General features: G+C 41.4%; 1 protein-coding gene across 5 annotated transcripts in view; it reads left to right on the forward strand.

The window, feature by feature from the left end:
- The window catches only part of LOC100644810 (heterogeneous nuclear ribonucleoprotein K), a 93,434-nt gene that overhangs the window by 8,307 nt on the left and 63,929 nt on the right, over positions 1–21,198 (forward strand). For 3 of the 5 annotated variants that reach the window (XM_020864399.2, XM_048408455.1, XM_048408454.1), the window contains exon 2: positions 16,697–16,749. The gene's annotated coding sequence lies outside the window, so the exon portion shown is untranslated. Of the gene's footprint in view, positions 1–14,444; positions 14,628–16,693; positions 16,750–21,198 lie in introns of those variants that run through there. The other 2 variants (XM_048408452.1, XM_012311982.3) reach the window with 2 other exon arrangements.

A 21,198-nucleotide genomic window follows, 5' to 3' on the forward strand; every position in this document is an offset into this window, starting at 1 on the left:
ACCGTTCGATTGAACGTCATTGCTTCGATAAACTTTCCTAATCATCGACATAGTAGACAAATTGTTACGATTCTTTCGTAAAAATAAACATGTTATTTGAAGCAAGATATTCTTCGCGATTTCGACGGTAACTGATAATTTTGGCAACAGTCGATATACAAGAATTTCTCTAAGGTAGAAATAACGTCGAATCGTATAGCAGGTGTCGTGAATAGTGGTTTGTTCGATACTACAGATTTCGAATCCAATGTTTGTACGTGTTTTACCCTTCATGAGAAGTCCAATATGAGGTGGTATATGTTGTCCGTAATAGTTGTAGTTGCTGGGCCTCGTCCGGAGTAATTGTCGCTAGGGGCTGTAGTAGATGTCGCTGCTGGGGTACTGTTAATTTTCCTCCTAATTTAGCTGCGTAGAAGAAAAATCGAACTCCGGTGTCCGGGATTCGAACCCGGGTCCCGAACGTTCGCAACCTAAGGCGCTAATCACTGCGTTGCCATCGTCCGACACTAGTTAGTGTCGAGTGGTAGTATTTGGCTTGTCGAGTGCCGGCACAAATGTTTCATCAAGTGTCTACCGTTTTACAAGACACTCTCGGTACTCAGATTATTAATTTTCATGAATCATTATAAACTACGTACATACATGGAAACAGGTTTCGCGTAATTTGCTTTATTTCTTCTAAGAAACTGATACGATTAAAATGTTATGACGATTTACTCGATTCAACTGGTCGACCTTTGTTGTCTGACGCGAGCAATTAAAACTAATTAGCGAACAGGTACGAAACTTTTTCGAGAAAAAAATGTAAGAAACAGCGAATCGGCTGAAACGCGCGAGGTTTTTCCTTCTCGACAAGCTCCAAGTTTCCGACAGTAATGACTGTCTGGGTATGTTTATCGAATCGATGAATGAGATGAAAAGGAACAGCTTTGAATGGCAAGCGTGCGTTTCACCATCTATATCCTGATCCTTGTCTCGTTGAGAACATAAATCGACCAAAAAGGAAACAAAATTCGTCCTCAGGAAATTTAAGATTCCACTCTCGGACTACGTACATTTGTTTTTATATAGACGATGTCTGAAGCGATATTATCGACGACACGTGACTTTCACATGGAAACGATTAATAAGTCTCTGACGATGGTACGCAGTCTCGTTTTCGTTCTCGTTTTCTTTCGTGCGTGTATTAAGAAGGACACGTGGGCAGGAGCACGCGGTTGAAAGCGAAAGCGAAAGTTTTGTTGCCACGAAAGCGAGAGGATCGCTCCTCCGTTGACAAGGTCGTGCAATGGCAGGTTCAAGGTCATCGGGGATGGAGAAACAATCGCGAAATGAGGACAGTTGCAGCTGCCCTCTCGCGCGCGGTACGTCGCAATTGCAAGCGTTTTGACGTTCGCCGCGGTATATTCCTGGCGATTGAGATTTCGAAATACCAGATACAACACTTTTACATGATGGAGTAACAATTCGTACAAAAAGGTCAGAAGTTTTTATAGAAAAAAAGGAGTTAAAAAGATATTACAGCAAAATTCTTATTACTACCATAATTGATAGATATATGTACTTGTTATATTTGTAGCATTACATTTATATTTCTTATAATTATTGGCTTGGCAGAAAAGTAAGTGTGTCGGCTCTTGATCTACTAAGAAAACCAGTTTCACATGGCTCGTACGTCACAGATAAGATCAATTTATGAGAATGATACTTTGTATTTATAAAACACTTGGCCCTCGTTTAAACTTAAAAGTCAGAGCGAGCAATTTCGACGGTTGAACATGAAAGCATATTTTAAGATTAAAAAGTCTATTTTTGGCTAATTATGCTCGTTTTCCTCTTTTTTCCCTCTTTTTTGAAGAATTTTTTTCTTGAACGTTTCACGGAATGTAAGAAATGTAACAAACCGAACCTTGAAGAAATGTAACACCTCCTTCACGAAGATGGTACGAAGAAACTTTTTCAAATCGCTGGTACAGTCATAGAAATACTGTAGCAAGTTCGTTCACTTTTATATCCACAAAGCTGACGGCACTGCTCTTAGAACGACGGAATGTGTACATTATTACGCATGACGTAAATTCCAAGCAGAATATGAGCAGAATTGCCAGCTCAAACGCCGTACACTCCCCTAATAAGGATATTGTGCGTTGTTACAATGCGACTCGATCCATTCGCTTCTCCTGCATTCCAACAATGTGCAATAGTCATGGATCTCACGTCATAGTTATGTGTATACACAATATGTAACGCGCGGTTAAAAGAGAGCGTACAATGCCTTTTATTAACAATATACTCTGTTCTCCGGCAATAATTTCGACAAGCCGGTCATTGAGATGCCAGGGAATCTTCGTGGCTTGAATGAAAGTATTTTGATTTAGAATGTAACTGGCATCGACCTTTCCCGTTGGTTCCCAACTGGTGGCAGATTCTCTTTCAAATGTTAATTCGGGATCATTATGCATGATCTTGGCACACTGACCATTTTAGATTCGTCGTGAATACGACGATGAGTCTCATTTTCATACTCGACATACCGGTAACTGTTTTTCTTTTCTCTTTTTCGAGCTCTTGAAGCGCAACTAGGAAAGATTTTTGCCGAAGTATTTTTATTTTGGAATAGCTATATTTTAATTCGGAAGATTTCGATATTTTGAAATATTGATACTACGTATATTTAAGCTACGAAAGAGGATAGCATCCTGCAGGTATCTGTTGCATCGATCTGTCGATTTTTGGTAAAGATATTGGTCGAGTTTTGAAGTTACAGAGCGATAATGCGAGCATCCTAATTGGGTCATCTTCATAGTTAATTTACCAGCTAAGTATACAAGCTCCACTGGGGACTAGTTTATCCCTGGGTTTTTAGTTGTCTCGCGCGGGTAAGTAACTGACTGGCTCAAGAGCCCCTCTGCCGTGAGTTTTCAAATGAAAACTGCCCGGTGCTTGTTTAAATTTCTCTCTACGTTACACGCGATCGCCTCGACGACATGCGATTCTCAGTTTAAAACTCAAATATCTGATTTCCTTCTGAATCGGATGTTTCTTATTTAGGTATAGCCTGACAATCAAACGAGTTAAGAATAATGAATTTAAACAACAAAAATGCTTCATAGTACCTTTACAGATACTTTTTTTTAGCTAAGTATTAACTTCTAAAACTAAATTTTAGAGCTGACTGTAGCAAATGGATAAAACGATCCTCGGTATTTCTATTAGGTTGTAGCATAAACTTGTGTTTTTATTATATCATCGAGCGGAGAAAACAGGACGAATATTTGCGATTATGGAATTAAATTACATTTTGTTAGAAATAAGCAAATAATCTTAAACGGTAGTGTAATAAAATTGTTTTTTGTTATTCTACCTTTGATAGAGTGTACAGGTGTGTAGCATTGCAGAGCTAGATTTTTCCTTCTACCTGATTATATATTCGATCGGAGAAGAAGCTACGTTTTCCTATGTACAATTCGACGTATTGCGTAGATGCAGAATTCTCGAACTCGCGAAAAGATCCTCGATACATAGTTATCGTATACACCCTGGGATTTCCATTTAAATGCCAGAGTCAATCGACGGGAATGAGGCCACGGATTCACATGCGTGTTCTAGCCGGCTGATTTTAATTCCTTCTGCCCTTTTGCCTATCCCAGCTCCTGCACAATTACACCCGCTTTTTCTCTTTTGTTTCGCAATGAAACACATCATCCTATGTGTCGAATAATAAAGTATAGAGGTTGATTAACTCAGAAGGATATTCAGAAACATTCTGTTAAGGATCTCTTGAATTGTAAATGCAATGTTTCTAAATTGTCAGATACGATCCCCGTATTTGTTTAACGTCTTTTGCGAACAGAGAATTTTTACTGTCTTTTCGAGCAGACAATCGTCCCTAGATATTTTTACACGTTCAAGTTCTTACAAATGTATAAAATATATTTGCTGTAATTTTTCCCTCTGATCTTATTTCAACGAAATAATCGTTGATATTAGTTAGTATAAATAAAAGAACAATAATAATCGAAGGTAAGCGAAAGTTGATTCTGCGAAGACATCTCACATAAATGATTTTATATGTGTGTGTTAAATATCGGAATAGTAGAAGGATTGAAATATTTATGCATTTCTGTCCAAATTCTGAAAGTTTATGCAAATTTTATGAAGCAACGGTTGTTCCTTACGGTATATTCCTTGTCTCGTTTTAAATTTAGCGGAATATCTGATCGCAGCTTTACAGCAAGGGATAAAGAATTAACAGTGGAGAAACGTTTTTCAACCCTCATAAATCGTAACTTTTAATCGACATGCAGCGGGTGTTCAAATATTTACAAACGATAAACAGTAGCGTAGAACGAACGAGTGCATAAAATTCTACAGATTGATTTTACGCTACTCTTTTCGTATGTATAGAAAAAGAAAGACTAATAGTTACCCCTACGTGTTCTCAGAATTTAGGTCGGTTGTGCAGCGAGTGTCTTTTAAGCCTTTCCGTGCCACTTTTGGATCGTCGATCTCACTTGAACGCCCAGCGGCGCATCCGACCAGAAGTATCCTGACTTTGCAATAATTCCACCATCCTCGGGCTCTTCGTGTTATCGATCTGACCACGAAGAACGTCTCCTCGCTTACTCTCGTGCATAAACTTTAATTCTTTCCGTCACATTGGTCTGCTTTTGGGGAAAATGTTCTTTCCCTTTCGTCGATCGACTTCATTCTCATCGATACTTTCGTTGTTTTCTGATATTTTCAGGCGAGTAGCGTTCCTCGTATCAACTATCGATTAAACCAAAGGTGCGAACATTCGAGCTGGACGTAAAGATGGCTCGTAAATCGGTCGGTAAGCCTGATTCAAGGCTCCTCTTTCTATCATCGAGATCGTGACTCGTTCGTCCGGTTCGAGTAATCCTTTTGGCCCGTGGCGAACATTCATTTATCGTCTTGTTATATATCGTCGATCACCCTGACCCTGGGGTATCCGACAACCTCGGGAAATTTTTCTCTTTTCATATAGTTATCGACCGATTCGAAGGTTTAGTCCATCGTACAAGCTGTCCAGGTTCGAAATAAATTTAATATTCTTTCGAGCACTTATTAAACCAATCCAATCCGGTCAATATAAATATCCGGTGAATCGATAACTTGTATATACAACAGTCAATATATCTCCGTTCAAATGTCACATCGTTTCCCGTTTCATCAAAATTTCTTCCTCTCGATAGACCCTTCGTTCGTTTGTTCACGTAATTCGAAGTTTCCGGTGTTTCCGGTTGGCATTGTGCACCATATTCTCGATGTCTTATCCGTAGTTTTACCTCTCCCAGAATATTGGCCCTTTTCGAGCACATCTCTCGCTCGTAAAGAGGACACGATAGCAATGAGACTCGTCGTGGAAGATGGAAGGTTCGTTGAATTATTGAGAATGGCGTGCGGTTCGTCGCTGTCCTCGCAACAGAAACGCCCTTCCGTCTGTCTGCTTGTTTCCAGCGGGTCTTAATGTTACATTAAACGATCAGTTCCCTGCGAAACGAATCGAATCGACTCGCCACGACTCAGCTGTACAATGGCAGAGGCTCCTCCTCTGCGTTTTTTCGCCTTTTCGTTCCCGCGGCTGCTGCGTCCCTTATGTTCCACGCTTTTCAACACCTGACGCTTTTACAATGCGTTCAATTTATATTTGTATTTTGCTCGTGTTTGTCCGTTCTGATAGACTTTGTTCAAGCGAATACTGCGACTGGAATAGCCAGAGTTTATCGTATGCGAATAGCGAACATTTGGTCCCAATATGTCCTGTTCAATCTCTTCGCGTAATCTTCCACACGATTAGATACGACACTTTTGGCTAATGACGAAAATTTGTATGCCCTGTTTTTACGATTGCGTTAGACAAATCGGATCTGATAACCCTTTGTCTTATAATCTTCTTTTCGTTAGCGTTAATATTCGGTATATATACACACACACATAAAATTACACATAATTTTCTAATTAATTCTCAATGCGAAGAGTCGAAACTAAAATTCAAGTTTATATAGAATGCCATTACAATCTGTCTTTATCGAATTAGTATCAATTTTTATTAGTATTAATATTGTAATGTAAGGCAAAGAGTTAATAAATTTTTGTGTAGAAGGAAAGCGTGAATCGATTTCCATCGCTAGAAATTACCAAGCAGTAAAGTGATAAATTCACACATTTGTCTGTTCGTCTTCGATTTTAATTAGGTTCTCCACCTAACGTTTGGCCATGGTGCAATGGATCGTAGGCTGTGCAAGTGGACACGAAGGACGTGGGTGGCGTTGCTCGTCAACCAAGCGAATCACACGGTTTCAGGTCATCCTGCACTCATATCGATATTAATTGAGCCGCTCGTTAACGGGAACGTCCTTGTTAAAATGTTTGCCACGCCTATCCACGATCCACGCGATACCGGTTCATTTTTCTCCATCTTTGTTCCCCTTTAATCGTTCTCGTTAAAATTTCGTAGCCCTGAAATCGTATCTCCAAATTTCTACTCAACTTGCCTGGCTAATCCCATTTTCATACTCCTCACTTAGGGATTCCTGCACATTCTGTCAGACCTACTTGCAAATACTCTTAATTCCACCCTTAATCACGGGGTTAAGCGTTAGAAGCTCGCGGAGATTTGTACAACTATGAATCTGTTTGTCTATGTTGCGCGAGATGAGTTCTTCGCGATTATGTCCCGGTTAAATTAGCGAATTCAACCCCTATAGGTTACCCGTGCTAAATTCTCCAACGAGAAACGAATCGCATTCAAATTTAATCCTTAACTGTATTATTTTGCTACGCGAACAATATGAGATGCACAGGAAATGTTCAGAAATTTATAGGTAAAAAAAAGAATATAAAAGGAATAATATGGACGTGATATTTGTTACTTTATATAAAATTTAAGTCACACTGTTTGACAGGTATTGATACGTATGTAGTAATATTCCCGAATTATCAGAAAACTAAAAATTACTGAGATTACATAAAATTTCGCATCCAATTTCCTTTAAATTTTGAGGAGAAAGAAGAAGGTTATTAACTATTCATGCTCCAACAGAAAAAATGTATAACGTTTAGCTTTTACAAAATTTGAAAGTACAACTAGAAATTATATTAATATTATCCGAAAAAAATCTGAACTTCCATTTTATACTTACGTATGAAAAAAAGAAAAAATCGCAAGCTTCATCTGTTTTTACACGCCTTAGGGAAGTGTACCATCTTTAAATTGAGAAGCAAATTTTGAAACTTCGCTGACTACAAGAAAATTCGCACGTGCTGGCATATTTTCGAGATGAAATTTAACTTGCTGCGCTTTGGGGAATCCTTTACTCCCGCGGGAGTGCAAAAAATGGCCGCGTGGGAGGATGGATAACTCGGACGCATAGGTGTACGCCTGGGTGGCAGCAAAATATTGCGCAGAAAAATGGTCAGGGACGCGTTGCGTTCGAATCTATCGCGTTAGGTAATCCCCGGCTACAATCCCGCGGACACAGGATGAAAATGGTGATACGTATGCCGGGGAAAGAATGTTTTGCTGTTAGCCATTTCGTAATGGTAACGAGCGAACTGTGGCAGCGAATGAATCGTTTCACCGGAGAACGGGGCGATCTCTTGAGTAATAGCCGATGTCGACGCGCGTTTGATTTACGGGATGTTTATAGGTTGCTGTTTATTAATGAGCCGATACGTTCTCAAACAGACAGGTGGGGTAGAAAATCATATTCAACTGGTTCTCACGTATCGTTTCATCGTTTTTTCACTGATCGTTTCTATGTACTTTCCTTAATGAGGTATTTTCATTAACGAAGGCCTGAAAAAAATGTTTGCATGTCACACTTTCTGCGATTATTACATTCTAAGAATGATTTCAAAATATCGATCGTTAAAAAAATTGTTCAAGTTTGAGAAAATTACGACGAGCGTGGTTTTTCGTTTCAGTTTTACGCTAATATCCTTTTTTAATATCAAAAGTAAGATCGACAAGAAAAGTACGTTTTCTAAATACAAACATCATTTTATATGCGGTATCGTAAAGGTAAACAGTTTGAAAGATGCAAAAGTCACAGTTTATTACAACGAAGTGGTTAACGATAGATTGGCTCAATCCGATGTTCACACAATCACGGATAACATGTTTCATTGTTGTTCGACCATTGATTCGCTGCTTTGTTGTCGTTTCGTTCCTCGAATCAACCAGAGGGCTTATCGCGACTCGTTTCTCGTGATTGCGCGTCGCCGCGCCGATAACGGGGAATGGAAGCCCGCGTTTCATCTAATTCATCATTAATAGATTCGCTCGAAATGTTCCTCTGGCACTTAGCGTAATTTCGATAACACACAACTGTTCGCGATGTTATGTTACACAAACGCGTACACCCGGCGTCATTACGCGGCATCTACGTATTGTCCGTGGTATCGATCGAGCCACGCGAACATTTAGTAGGCATTTTGAGCCTACATCATCTTCTTCCTTTGTGTTTCCCTAATTATTGGTTGGTTGTCTACAATGGATCGCTTATCCGTCATCGAATCAAATTGTAACATTGCAAGCGTCGGTGGAATCTAAATACAGGAAATATTTTTCAAATGAAACGAATATCGTATTCGGAACAAAGGAAACGGATAAAAGGATCGTAGGAAAAGAATTGCGCGTTTGAATCGTCTGAGACGCAATTTTCTGCTCGATTCCGTTCGATTTCCAACGGAAAGAAAATTAGTCGAAGTTTTCCCTCGCGTTCTCCGTCGTTGATACGCAAGTCCCCTGTGCGCAGGGTCGTTCCTCCCCGCGCTAAACCCTCCTTTAAAATTACCCCCGATGCATTTCTACAACTGCCCTCCGCCTTGGGGAAAATTTTGCGACAGAGTGACGCGGACTTAAGACCGGTTGGCTGTATGTCGTGGATACGGGAGAGAAGGGAGGTGCTCGAAACAGAGAGAATGCCAGGTGAGGAGGGGTTGCATAGACGGGGGTGGAAAAGGAAGAGTAGGCGAAGGAGGAGGAGGTAGCAGTGGAAGGAAAGGGCGGATATCAAATATGCTTGGACAGATGCATCGTCCCACAGTAGTTTGCCATTCTTACTTGTCTCTCTTCTCCTTTCTCCTTCACCTTGTTTTATCATTTCTCCGTCTTTATTCCGACCGGTATTCAAGTTCCCTCTGTATTCAAACCCTCGTGTCGCCATATTCGGACCTGCTGGCTCTCTCTCCTTTTTTTCCCGCCGTGCAATTAGTTTGCAGCGTGTTGCATGCTCCGCAAGAGTTCACGTACTCTCGAGTGCCGGCCAGACCGAAAGGTGGTAATCTAACGTCAGAGGGATAACCCGCCAGAGATCCCTCTTTATTTCTTCTAATTTAATATTGAAGGGTTTCATTTTTTCTTTTTTTTCTTTTTTTTTTTTTCATTTCTCTACCCTTTCTTCGACCAAGCGACTCGATTACCATTGAAGAACTTTCCCCCTTTTCGCGAAACGCTACACGTGCCATTTTCGTCAACGATGGGAAAGGAAAGGCTTTCATGATCGTGTTAGTTAATGGCTGGTTCGTAAATGGGGTAAACCACGAGCGTATCGCGAAATTACAGATCTCGATATTATAGTACTTAGGTAATTTTCTCATAGGTAAATTTGTCCGAATTTTTGATATTGTACGTTGATAACGAAGGTCGCGTATCTTTTTATAAAACGGCGGATAAGAACAATGGAAAGGCATGCGAGGCTATTTGCAAGAGAAATCAACGTGGTTGGTACAAAATAGAATTGCTGTAGTTGGATCGATCGGGCCGCACTCGAATCCTGGAACGATCGAATCCGAGAATCCAATTTATTCATTGCTTTTCGTTCGGTAGCATCACTCCTCCAGGAAGACCTTTAGAGTCTGTGCATCCCCCTTTGGGTTATCCGCGTTTAAATATTGAACTTGGGCTTGCGAAACGCCTTCCTACATCCTTTCGATCAGCACTTTCTTCCTGTGTCACGTTTCCCAATCGACTTACGACTTCCTTCCTGCTTCTGCCTATCGATTTCTTTTAAACACCCTCATCCACCCTTCTATCTTTCAATTTATATCCTTCGTATAATTTCGAACAGAAAAAATAGTACAACGATAGTAATACCAAAGTTATCGAAAACTCGAAGAACGTTCTTGTTCTAATTGCATCAATCATCGAGGAGACAAACTGTCGTAACCGCTTTAGTTTGTAATACTTGAAAATGAAACGCGAAGGAACTTCCCACGGCCTCTACGATAGCTTATGCATTTGCAACGACGCAAAGCGAATTTAAGTTCTATAAAAGTGGTTATCTCCTATTATTCCCCGTTCCGTTAGAAGTCACCACGTCGATGTCCCCGCGGTCGCGCAGGGGTGCGACGGTTGCGGGCCTTTCGGGGAGTCTCTAGATTCGATCGAAACCATTTAACTCGCTGTCGCGAATTCGATTCGTAAGATTCGCCGCGGCGTACACCGAGGAAAAAGAAAAGAACGAAGTCATAGAGGGAGAGAGTGGGGTGGCGAGAGCGGACGGATGAAGCGCGATTAATTATGCAGAGAAGCTGCGATCGATGGAGGAACGTGCTCCCGTAAAATATTGATACCACGAATAGACTCGACTACCATAACCGTTCTCTACTTTCCACCCTCGATCCTACAACTACGGCTGTGTTATTTCATCGAGGCTAAGAGAAAGAAAGAGAGAGAGGAGGGGGGTGTGTGTGTGGAACTCTCGATTGTTCTATGCTTGGCTATACGAAACATCGATAGTTAGTTAGATAGGACGAAAAAGGAGGGAAACGCAGGGTCTCGATCGATGGAAATTCGGTTAATGATCGCCAGTGTTTCGTGAGACGATTGGGAGAGGTGAGGAAGAAGTAGATCCAGAGACGGCAGGGTGGCTCGGAGGGAAAAATTGGTTGGGATAAGAGCCACGAAAGCTTCGAGGAAATTACTTTGGAATCTGTGTGTAGCTTTTGCTTCGAAACCTCCGACGATTAATGCTCTCTCGAGAAAGAGAATTAAGGGGCGCCGAAGAAAATGGAGGTCGAGAGTGTCAGGGGTGGAGCGACGTAAGATTCCGCGGTGCCAAGGATCGCCAGAATGTACCTAGGAAATTGACTTAAACTCTGTACAGTGTTCGGTGCTGGTTGGTTAACTTTTCGGGCATGATGAAAATGCGATTAGCGAATGAGGGCTCTTTCGTGAAATGATCGGGAAAAACAGGGGAAGGGAATTGACTATATATCGAATACTCCTGTACAGCAATTAGATCTTGATACGCTGTATCGTGGCCATTGATAAAAATAAAATCATACAAATTTTTCCTTGCTCTTCGATATATTTATAATTTCCATTTTTATATTCGCGAGAAACGATAAAATATTTTGGAATATAACAAATACCATAAATTAACGGGTCGAGGAATAGTCGAATCGAGCAACGAACTGTTCGTCTCGCACTTTTCAAACTGGATAACAAATTGAGAATATCTCGTCGTTTTAAAATATTCTCGGTGTTTTGCGTTATCCTTGGCAATCTCTCTAGAAGTTTTTCGCTTTATCAAAGATACCCGCTAAGATTTCTTCCAATCATTACCTTGTTCTCTTTGGACATCCACTCGGACATCAACTCGGATGATTTCATAAGCATGACATTCCTAGGTGTATCGAAAGACACGCAAAGTAAATACAATAATCGGTAATAAAGGAACAAAACCGCGAGAATAGAATAGTGGAGCTATCCTTTACTTCTCTCTCACTCCAGTTCGCAATCGTACGATTCTGCGGTCGATGGATACCCTCGGGCCGTGAGAGAGATTCTCTGTGAACGGTTTTCCTTGGACTAGCCACGAGAGCAGAGAGGTAACCGCGGCCACTATTTCTTCTCTGTCAATTCGTCCCCACCCTCGCGTGTAACCAGCATTTTTTTCGACTCCGGAGAACCGGCTCTCGTGGCTTTAGAGGACGAGGATGGACTCCACGCAGGACAATAGACCTGTTCGTCTTCCTGCTGCTATGTATAACTTCACGCTCCATGCGAAAACTACTATCCACTCGCGATCTCTGTTTCCCATATGTGTTGCCGTTATGTGTCATCGTTGTATCATCGGTTCTGACAGCAATTTTCTTTCGCGAGGTTTCTTCTCTCGCGTTGTACGAGACGGCAGATCGAGATAACATTCCCGATGAAATACAGCACTTGTTGGTTTTTACTATAACGTAGCCTTAAATGATACGGACATGGAGTAGATATACATCTATGCTGAGAAGTTCTTTGCATTTTAATGGCAAATTAAAGCATTTAAAACCTGTTGTCAACTGTACATTATGATTTTTACAACTTGTTCTTTGATTGATTCAAATAGATTGTTCCTCTTTTTTTGTAGCAGAGTCGTAGATGCGTGAAATCGCAATTTGCCACTTCCGCGACGATAAAACGCATCATTGACATTTTTTCTGACGTTTTACGCCCACGGTAAGGTAAACCGACCGAACTAACGATAGATTCTTCTCCGCATTCTTGCTTGCATCTTTTTTTTCTTCCTTCTATTTCTACGCCTTTCTCTTTCTTTATCTCTGTTCTGCAACTCATCCCTTTCTCTCAGAAGTTACTCGTGATTTCCGTTCGTTCACCCTTTTCCGGTCATCAGCCTCTGGTCTGGTTGCTCTTCCATCGCATTGTTATCCCTTCGTGGTTTACTTCCGCGATTTCTTCTCAGGATCGTTTCTTCCTGGCTGAAAAATGCGCCGTTGAAAGTCGAGACGTCGCTTTTATGGTCAACTCCAGCCGCGGTGCAATTAATCTCGTAATTTTTCACGGACCTTCTCGAAGACGGTAACGCGATTTCGTGCAAGCGTCGCGTGAAAAACTTGTTGTCGAGATGCGATCCGATTTAGAAATAGGGATTTACTGTTCTGTGTATTCGTCGAACTTACACGCGTCTACGTTTCGCCGTATTTTCATGAACTGCGAAATTAATCTATTCATACAGAATCTTTAACGCTTTATTTTATTTATTAAAAATTATTATTTATTAAATTATTATTCTTCGTTCGGTTAAATTTAGATAATCGGTGCATCTTGTTTTTAATTCGAAGATTCTACTTTTTCTTTAAACGAATGTAAGTTAATCGAATGTTCTTTTTCTTCGGTTACTACGAGGAATGATGCTGTTTGATTAAGGAAGATCCGCCTCCGCACCGGTATCGAATTTCTCTACACCGCGATTATTGGTAATTGGAATCTCATTCTGTCGTAATTGGGAATTCAATCGCTGGATTGTGTTTGTACTCTGCAGTCCGTAGCGGAGATTCCAATTTTTCCGTTTGAAATAAGAATTCGTATTAATATATACCGAGGATCGGCGGAAGTGATCTAAGCGAGTGACATTTTTAATTAAAGACACCTGCTTTTCTTCTTTCTTTAATTTCTCAACACGGCGAACTCGTCTCGAATATCATAGAATTCGAAGCGTATCGGGTTCCATATTTGCAAATTCAACTAACTCTTCTCGAGAAACGATTCCGCCACTTTCGTTTCTAATCGATGAATCGGAAGATCCATTATGACGCGAACGATAACGAAATAGCCACGGGTAACTGTCCCTGCCTCGAGGTCTGAGTGGATTTTGATGAAGCCCAAAGCGAACGTTTTTCCATCCTTCGTGACAAATGGCTCCATAGGGATTTTCGACTCACGAATCGTAAGAACCGTGCTCAGTAAGATCACCCAGACGGTCGAAAATAGTTGGCGCTCGGATATAGAACGACGGTTCATGGTCATGGATTCGGCTGACTGCTATCAAGGGATAATTTATCACGCGAACACGGTCGAATTTCAATGCACTTACCCACCGTCCATAGTCAGCGATCAAGCAGTGAATTTCGTATCTTTGCATTTCGTGTCCATGGTGATCTTACGTCACAGAGAATGAGATTTCTCGGAAACGGTCAAAGATTTATTTCGATTAACTCAGAAGGTCGCGTGAATCAAATTTTCTCGCAAAGACTGCGTAACATCGTTCCAAATAGCCCTGTATACCTCTGAAATTGTCCAAAACTGGATGTTTCACTGGCAAAAATGTCTAAAAAGCGCCCTGTTCGCAGGGGGTCGCGACAGTTGGAAGTTCGACGTCTCTCGAGGGTGGTAGTGTAAAAGAAGAAGAAGCGGTTGCCCTCGAGAATTCTGGCCCGAGGTTATAGGCGCTAATCGCGGCGTGTGTGCGTGAAAGGGGCAAGGGGTAGGTGAGGCGGTAGCGGTAAGCGTAAGGGAGAGAAGGTAACGCGCGCGGCAGGGTAGTCAAGGTGGTGATATCGACCGTAGATATTGTTGAGGCAAACGGTAACCATGGGTGACTCGGACCGATTGACCAATTACAGTGTTCACGGTGGCCGTAGTCGACCAATCGGCGTACGGTGTGCTGCCGGTTTTTTGATTGGGCGATACCAGGGATAAGAGACCAGTTCGAGGCCGCTCGGACCCACAAACCGACGTCGAGACATCGAGCAGACAGCATCGTCCACAGTTCCATAGAAGGCAGGGGGCTGCTTCGTCGGTCGTGTCGTCGATGACTTCTTCTCGTCATCGACGTCGTCGCTCAACTTTGGATTTGGATTCTTTCTGTCAGGTCTCTGCCTCTGTCTCTTGTGTAAGGCTCTCTCTTTCACGCTTTCATCTTGCGCACTTGAGCAAAACACCAGCTCGCCTGGTTACACGGCGTGTTCGCGTAGATTCTTGCACACTCCAAGTCACTCACCAAGTACTCTGCTACTAGCTTTTCCTCGTTGTCGCAGTGGTCCGTCTTAGTTGGTTGCTCGACTATACCTAGCCGGGCGGTACCGTTTTCGACTGGAAGTCAATTTTTTCCGCGTAGCACTCCTTGCCAGGTCTCTTTGAGACTCACACAGCTTTGTCTAGGCCCCTTTGTTATCCTGCACCCATTGTTCCACCGGTCCCTGTATTTCCACGGTACGCTGGCACATAGCTCCATGGCTTACGGATTGTTCTCCACCGACGAATTTCAACGAGTCGTCCAATTTTGTGACTCGTTGGCTGGGTAACCGGAGGGGTGAAGCGGGCTTCTTTTCCTGTCCGCTGTTCCTCGAGATCCGCTTGTGCATCGGAGATGCTCGTTCCGTGCATACAACATCGCGTCTCCTTAGTAGTTGGGTGGATCGACATGGCTCTCGTGCTGGATTTACTTTTATGACGGGTCCCTTTCTTTTTAATCGTTTCTCTTTGTCTTTGGAATTAGATTTTAATTTGTCAATTCTGTAATCTTCTGTTTGATTTTTTAACGGATTATTCTGTCAGTAACGTCACCCTGCTTTTTATCTTACAGTCACGAATTCTTCTTCCGATTAAAATTATTTACGCTTTGGAATATGACAGAATTAACGGTAAATTATACTTATCGTGCAGTACGTTTAGTCTTACCTACTTGTGTATAACAGCTAATTACATAGTGCAAAAGCAACTATAAATGACTTTCCTATTGATCATGCACGCAATTAGCAACTTATCGGATGTTAATTCTCAAGTGAAAACCAGGTAGATAACGTTATATTACGATTCAAAACGATGAATCGTGAAACGAATCGTTCGTTCTAATTTTTCAGCGAAAATAAAATTAAAAAAAGAAAAGACTCAAACGATAGGCGATTCCGCTTCTCAACCGCAGAAAGAGCCTTCGAATTTCTTTGAATTTGCGAGAATCACGCGAGCTTCGATCCGCGAATAGAATCGGATGGATCGAATCGAACCTCGTCTGTCTACTATCTCGGGTTTTTCCACGGAATACGAACAGAAAAAAAAAGAAAATATAGTAGTATCAAAGAATGTTATGTAAGCGAAGAATCTGCCGAAAATCGTCGAGTTTGATTAACTATTCATCGACGTTTCGGTCAGGCACGCGAACTGTCCTAGCCTAGTGGAAAAGAACGTGCCCTCGCTGCCAGATCAGACTCTCGGCAAAGTGAATTACAAGCGTGCTCTCCCCGCCCCGCCGCTTTAACACGCTTTTCATCGGTCGAGCGCGTATTTTACACACCGGACAACTCCTCTCGAGACACGCGCTGATCTATGTGTTTGCCCGAGGAAAATTAAGTTATCTCATTATCGTGCGCCGTCGCAATCTTCCGTCCGCGTAGACAGATCGGTGTTTTGGCGCCAAGAAGTTTCGCGGCCCGAACGAAAAACGACGCACGGTGTTTTTGCTCCTTGTCGTTCTTCCGTAGCACTCGAGTAACCCTTCACAGTTAGGATTGGCAGCGTTCTCTTCCAGTGACTACATATATCGAAACGGTGGAAATAGTTGGGTCGTTTTACAATTTATTATCCCGTACGAGTTAAAAGGTTTGCATCATCAAATTAGAAATTTAGGGGAAGACGTTTAAAATCTTATTTATTAGTTTAACAATTTATTGGTTTAGCAAATTAGTAATTCTCACGAGTATTTGGCAACATCTTTTTGAGATTAGGAAAATTTTTTTATGGATAGTTGTTGATAATGGAATATGTTTCGCGATGCTTTTGGGAAGAGGATACTGTAATGCACTAAGCTTAAGTTCAGTTGTATCCGTAAGTGTATTTATCGTTCGGCTAATTACTAATTTATTGAATAAGTAGTTAATACTTGATACATAGCTTGAAGAGTAGTTATAAAGTTTTAACATACTGTTACGTTTGTTCCAGAAGGTGTGAGTTGCAAGAAGGACGTGAGAGCGAAGCGTAGGCAGTTGCTCAAACAGGTGAGTTCCTAGAATCAGTTCTTATAATTATACAGCTTCAACGAATGCGTGATAATAATTCTGTAGATAACGCGCAATCTTAATTGACAAAATATTTACCAAAAAGAAGACGCGTTCCTTTTCTGCTTGTATCACTCGTCGAAAGATAGATCGAATTACGAGGAATCGCGTGTAATCGAAAAACGACGACCACGGTAATTTGCCTGTGCGATGGTTAATTAAATTCGTGTCTCAAACGATACGCGAAAGGCTGTCTTCTCTGGCTCTTCGAAGATTGCAAACGAGTGCCAGTTGCAACCACGCCAGAGACACGTATCTCTTTAATTGTTAATTACGCGCCGGTTTCGCACTCTTCCTCATTCATGCTGATCCCTCGATAAGAACGATTAACGTCTCTATTGTTTCGGCCAGAGGTTTTCAACTTTTTCACGTTCACAAGTTCTCCGCTATTATTTGTATACGCAGGCCATACAAGATAAAATTTTCAAAATATAATCCTGACCCTAATTAAAAATTACCTTAAGGAATAAAATGTTCGATACATTTGTCCATTGACATTAGCAACAGCATAGACGAAATTATTAAGGCTGGAAGATAATTATTTTGTATTTTTCTGAGAAGCGTGTCGTTCCAACTGGTCACTCTAGCGTCGAATTTGACGGGAAAATCATTGACGATCGCGAGAACAAAGAGTTACGAAGGAGGTTCTTCCACGGAGAAGAATCACGGCTGCTTTAAAAAATGCAAAAGTTGCAAATGAACTTTCTAACCATTCCATTCATTCGTCTGGCCTCCGTGAGAATACGTTATTGCACGTGAAAGAGGAACAACGCAGAAGAGGCGGCGGCCGTTATCTCCCGACGTGGCTCTCATTTTTCTGTTCATTCGAATGCAGGTTGCGAGGCTCGACTAACGGACACGTTATCTTTACGTGATCGGCAAACGAGCATTTCGAAACCAGCGACTCTCGCGTGGAAACCCGAGAAAGGAAAAGCGCAGAAATGTGCCCCGGGACCCAATTGCAAATATTCGTCGATGGAAAGTCGAAACGCGATTGGCAACCAATGGTTTCGCCGCCATCTCCATTATCAAATTTTCCAATTTTTCGTTTCTCCAGACCACGGTATCTTCGTTCGCACGTCAACCTTCGGAAGTCGAACCATGATGGAGATGGTTTAGAACCAGTCAGAATATAAATACACTTCCGCTCAAAAGTTTGGAGCACGCTAGAATTTCAAAAGAGTCAATGACTTCTTCGGTTCAATAAATATTTCATTCGCAATATAATTTCTTTAGAATATTGAGCATCAGATACCAAATCTCGAGACTTACAGTTAGTGGTTAGGTTTAATATTGAAGGGTTGACGAACGCGATAATTTTATCGTTTCGTCCAATTCCAAGATACCTCTATGGATAAATGGAGGCTTTCAAAAATCCTCGTTTACAAAGCTTCGTAACGCCGTTTCTGAAATCCTGTTTATTTTTCGAGGAACCGGTTGCTCGATAATTTCTCTTGTCAGAGGAAAAGTTAAATGCTGTGGCAGATCTGTAACAGAAGGTAATTAACAGAGGAACGCGCGTTCAGCGAATTCGAGCGAGGTGCGTGTCGCACTGCGATCCAATTCGTCGTAACACGAAACGGGGCGAACCAGTTTCGGCGCGAGAGTGAAACAATGCTTTCCGTTTCTTTCCCCGTGAATCAAGAGGCGAATCACGGTGCGTGACTGTGAATCCTAGCACGAGTTCCAACCATGAAATAACAACCGAGGCCGGTTCCCTTCTCGCTGCTGGTTTTACGAGTTTGTTTCGTTGCGCCTCCATTCCGCCATAGTTTTCCTCGAATCTTCTAACGATTCGCTATTCCTGTACACATCTGGGAGAAAATGGCGGTATATTTGTCACGTTCTTCGTATCATAAAGCTCTTTCTCTAACGGTTACAGAGGTGAGCAATTTTTGGACTTAGAAATCTTTATTTCCTCGTAGCAGGAAACTATCGCTTTGTAAAGGCTACAATTCTTTCCTTTTCTTTCGTTTTGTCGATACAACGAAGCTTTAGCAACGAAACAAACGTTGACTCTTCAATCGTATAAAATTGTCTGTTTTTCGGAACAATTCATGACCATTATTCACGTGGTACGTACGTAGACGTAAACGATGAAACGATTCTCGTAACGAAGCTTGGCCAGAGTAATTTGAATGTGAAAGGAAAACAGCGGATGGTTAACACAATTCCGATCCTCGGGCTCCGAATATTCAACGTAGCCGACGTCGGCGCACGTATGTACGTTTGTTGTTAACGAGACTCTTTGATCGTGGATTTGTGTCACAAGTTCGTTCGACGAATATTTTCCTGGCGGATGAGTCACCGTCGGTGGAAAAGGCCAGTTCTTTTTCTTCTTTCGAGGATCATTGAACGTAGACACGCTTTCTTCCCCGTGATGTCAGACATTTGGCTTTCATATGCTCGTATTTGAAGATTTCACTAATCAGTGACGGTTTCGTGCTTAATAAACAATACATGGGAGACGTATCTAATCGGCGAAATATACGTACTCGAGGGATACGCGTAGATTAATGGGCAATTTTTCTAAATGATTTATCGTTTGTCTAATAAGACAACTGTAAGATATTTTGGTCACTGACCTAGTTAGACTTTGAACGCTGCTACATTTCATCGTTCTGTTAAAAGTGTGTACACCATTGAATTGTGTCAGAGACATATTGTTTTTCGGAATTTTAAAAGATCATTTGCGTTAAAGCGTGATTGATTTTAATCGTAAATATCTTGAGAAGTGTCGAGTATCCGTTGTAAACGAAATTACGAAATCTACTGGTGTTTGAAGTTTCAATTAATCTGCACTTTTAAAGCCTGCCGATTAAAGTATTTAAAAATAACGACCGTCAGAGTTTATCCGATTCCTCGAATTACTCTCCTCTGTATTACAATCAGCAGTTTCGATTCGTTCTATAAATGATTATCGTTTAAACCTCGAGCAATATTGTCCGGTTAAACAGAAACGCGAAGTTAAGATGAAAGTAGGTTATGAACTCGTGTCGCTTGGAAGTTCCACCGGCTTCAGAGAAGATAGAATTATCTCGTTAACCTTTCGGCTGCCACCGAGTAAGTAATTCCCTTATCGAATCTTGTCTGTGGAAATTCTTCGCGAGCAAACGAAACTCAAGTACGCAAAGATGGAAGAAAAGCAAACGTTACGTATAATATCTGGTCGAAGAGAAGCCTAATAGTTGTATGGTTTTAAATTTCCTGACCTTCGCGTCGAGTGAAATGAATTTTCCAAGAGAAAGTAATTCCCCTGGGACCTAGCGAGAGCTGAACAAATAGGAATTTAATACTCGAGTTGCATAAACTTTGCTTTCATGTCATCGACGAATTAACTGTCGAGTTATGATTTATTCGGAATTATTGAAAAATTTGCTTCGGTTGGGACGAAAAACTGTAGGAAATGAAAATCTTTCCATTGCAAGTGAGAGGGAACAGTCGCGTTAAGTTTATAATGCGATTCACTTCGAGGTGAAACTAGTTTTGTAGCAGTATGTATATGTATATCGAGGAACGTCTCTAATGAAATGAAAAGTTTGTTAGATACCGACGAACTTAGACTCGATCGAGTCTGTGGACATTTCGACTTTTCCACCTAAGAAAAATAGAAATCGGATGCTTTCGTCCGACAGAAATTTATCAAATAAAACATCGAATAGTAAGTTTCACGTAGAATCTGCATCGTCTTATCTGTTTTCTTCCGGGAAATAAAAAGATGCCTTTGTTTGCCTTGGACGACTTATTAGCTATTACGAGTTGGTACAGGTGTGTATTTAAGGAGAGTTTAACTACGCCATAAGGGGAACGTGATTTCCTAAGCGATTCCAAGCGGTGTAAAACGCAGCCAGTGCTCAAGCTTTCGCAGATTTAGAAAGCGTCATAGATATGACATAGTACATACTATACTGGCGCCTTTCTCCGATAAATTTCCGCATCTTCGAATTTCACATCTACGCAACCTCTGGAAATTTTTTACAGAAAACTTACGTTGAGTAAGGTTTAAAAATTGAGCCTTAAAACAGCGAAAGAGGAGTTTACGACCTACGACTTAATCACATTATCAATATTATTACTTCGTAAATTGTACATAAAAGAGCTGTGGTATGTCATTGGTTGTTTTAGATAAATATTGACACACCTGGTGAACATTTCCCGATGAAAATACTCGAAAGCACTCGATATGTAATTTAACCCTATACGCAAGAATCAACATTCAATTACGCAACTAGCAACTCTCTCGTTTCGTGTTTCAAGCTCGATGTTTCGTTTCGTCGTCGAACGCTGACGGTGCGCGATCTTTATATCGCGAATTTATTTCTTCGTACTTCCGTCAGAGTTGCTCGTTGACCCTCTCGGCATCTTGCTCCTTTTTCTCGAGATTTTTCA

This window comes from Bombus terrestris, chromosome 9 (genome assembly GCF_910591885.1).
Source record: "Bombus terrestris chromosome 9, iyBomTerr1.2, whole genome shotgun sequence".
NCBI classification, from domain to species: domain Eukaryota; kingdom Metazoa; phylum Arthropoda; class Insecta; order Hymenoptera; family Apidae; genus Bombus; species Bombus terrestris.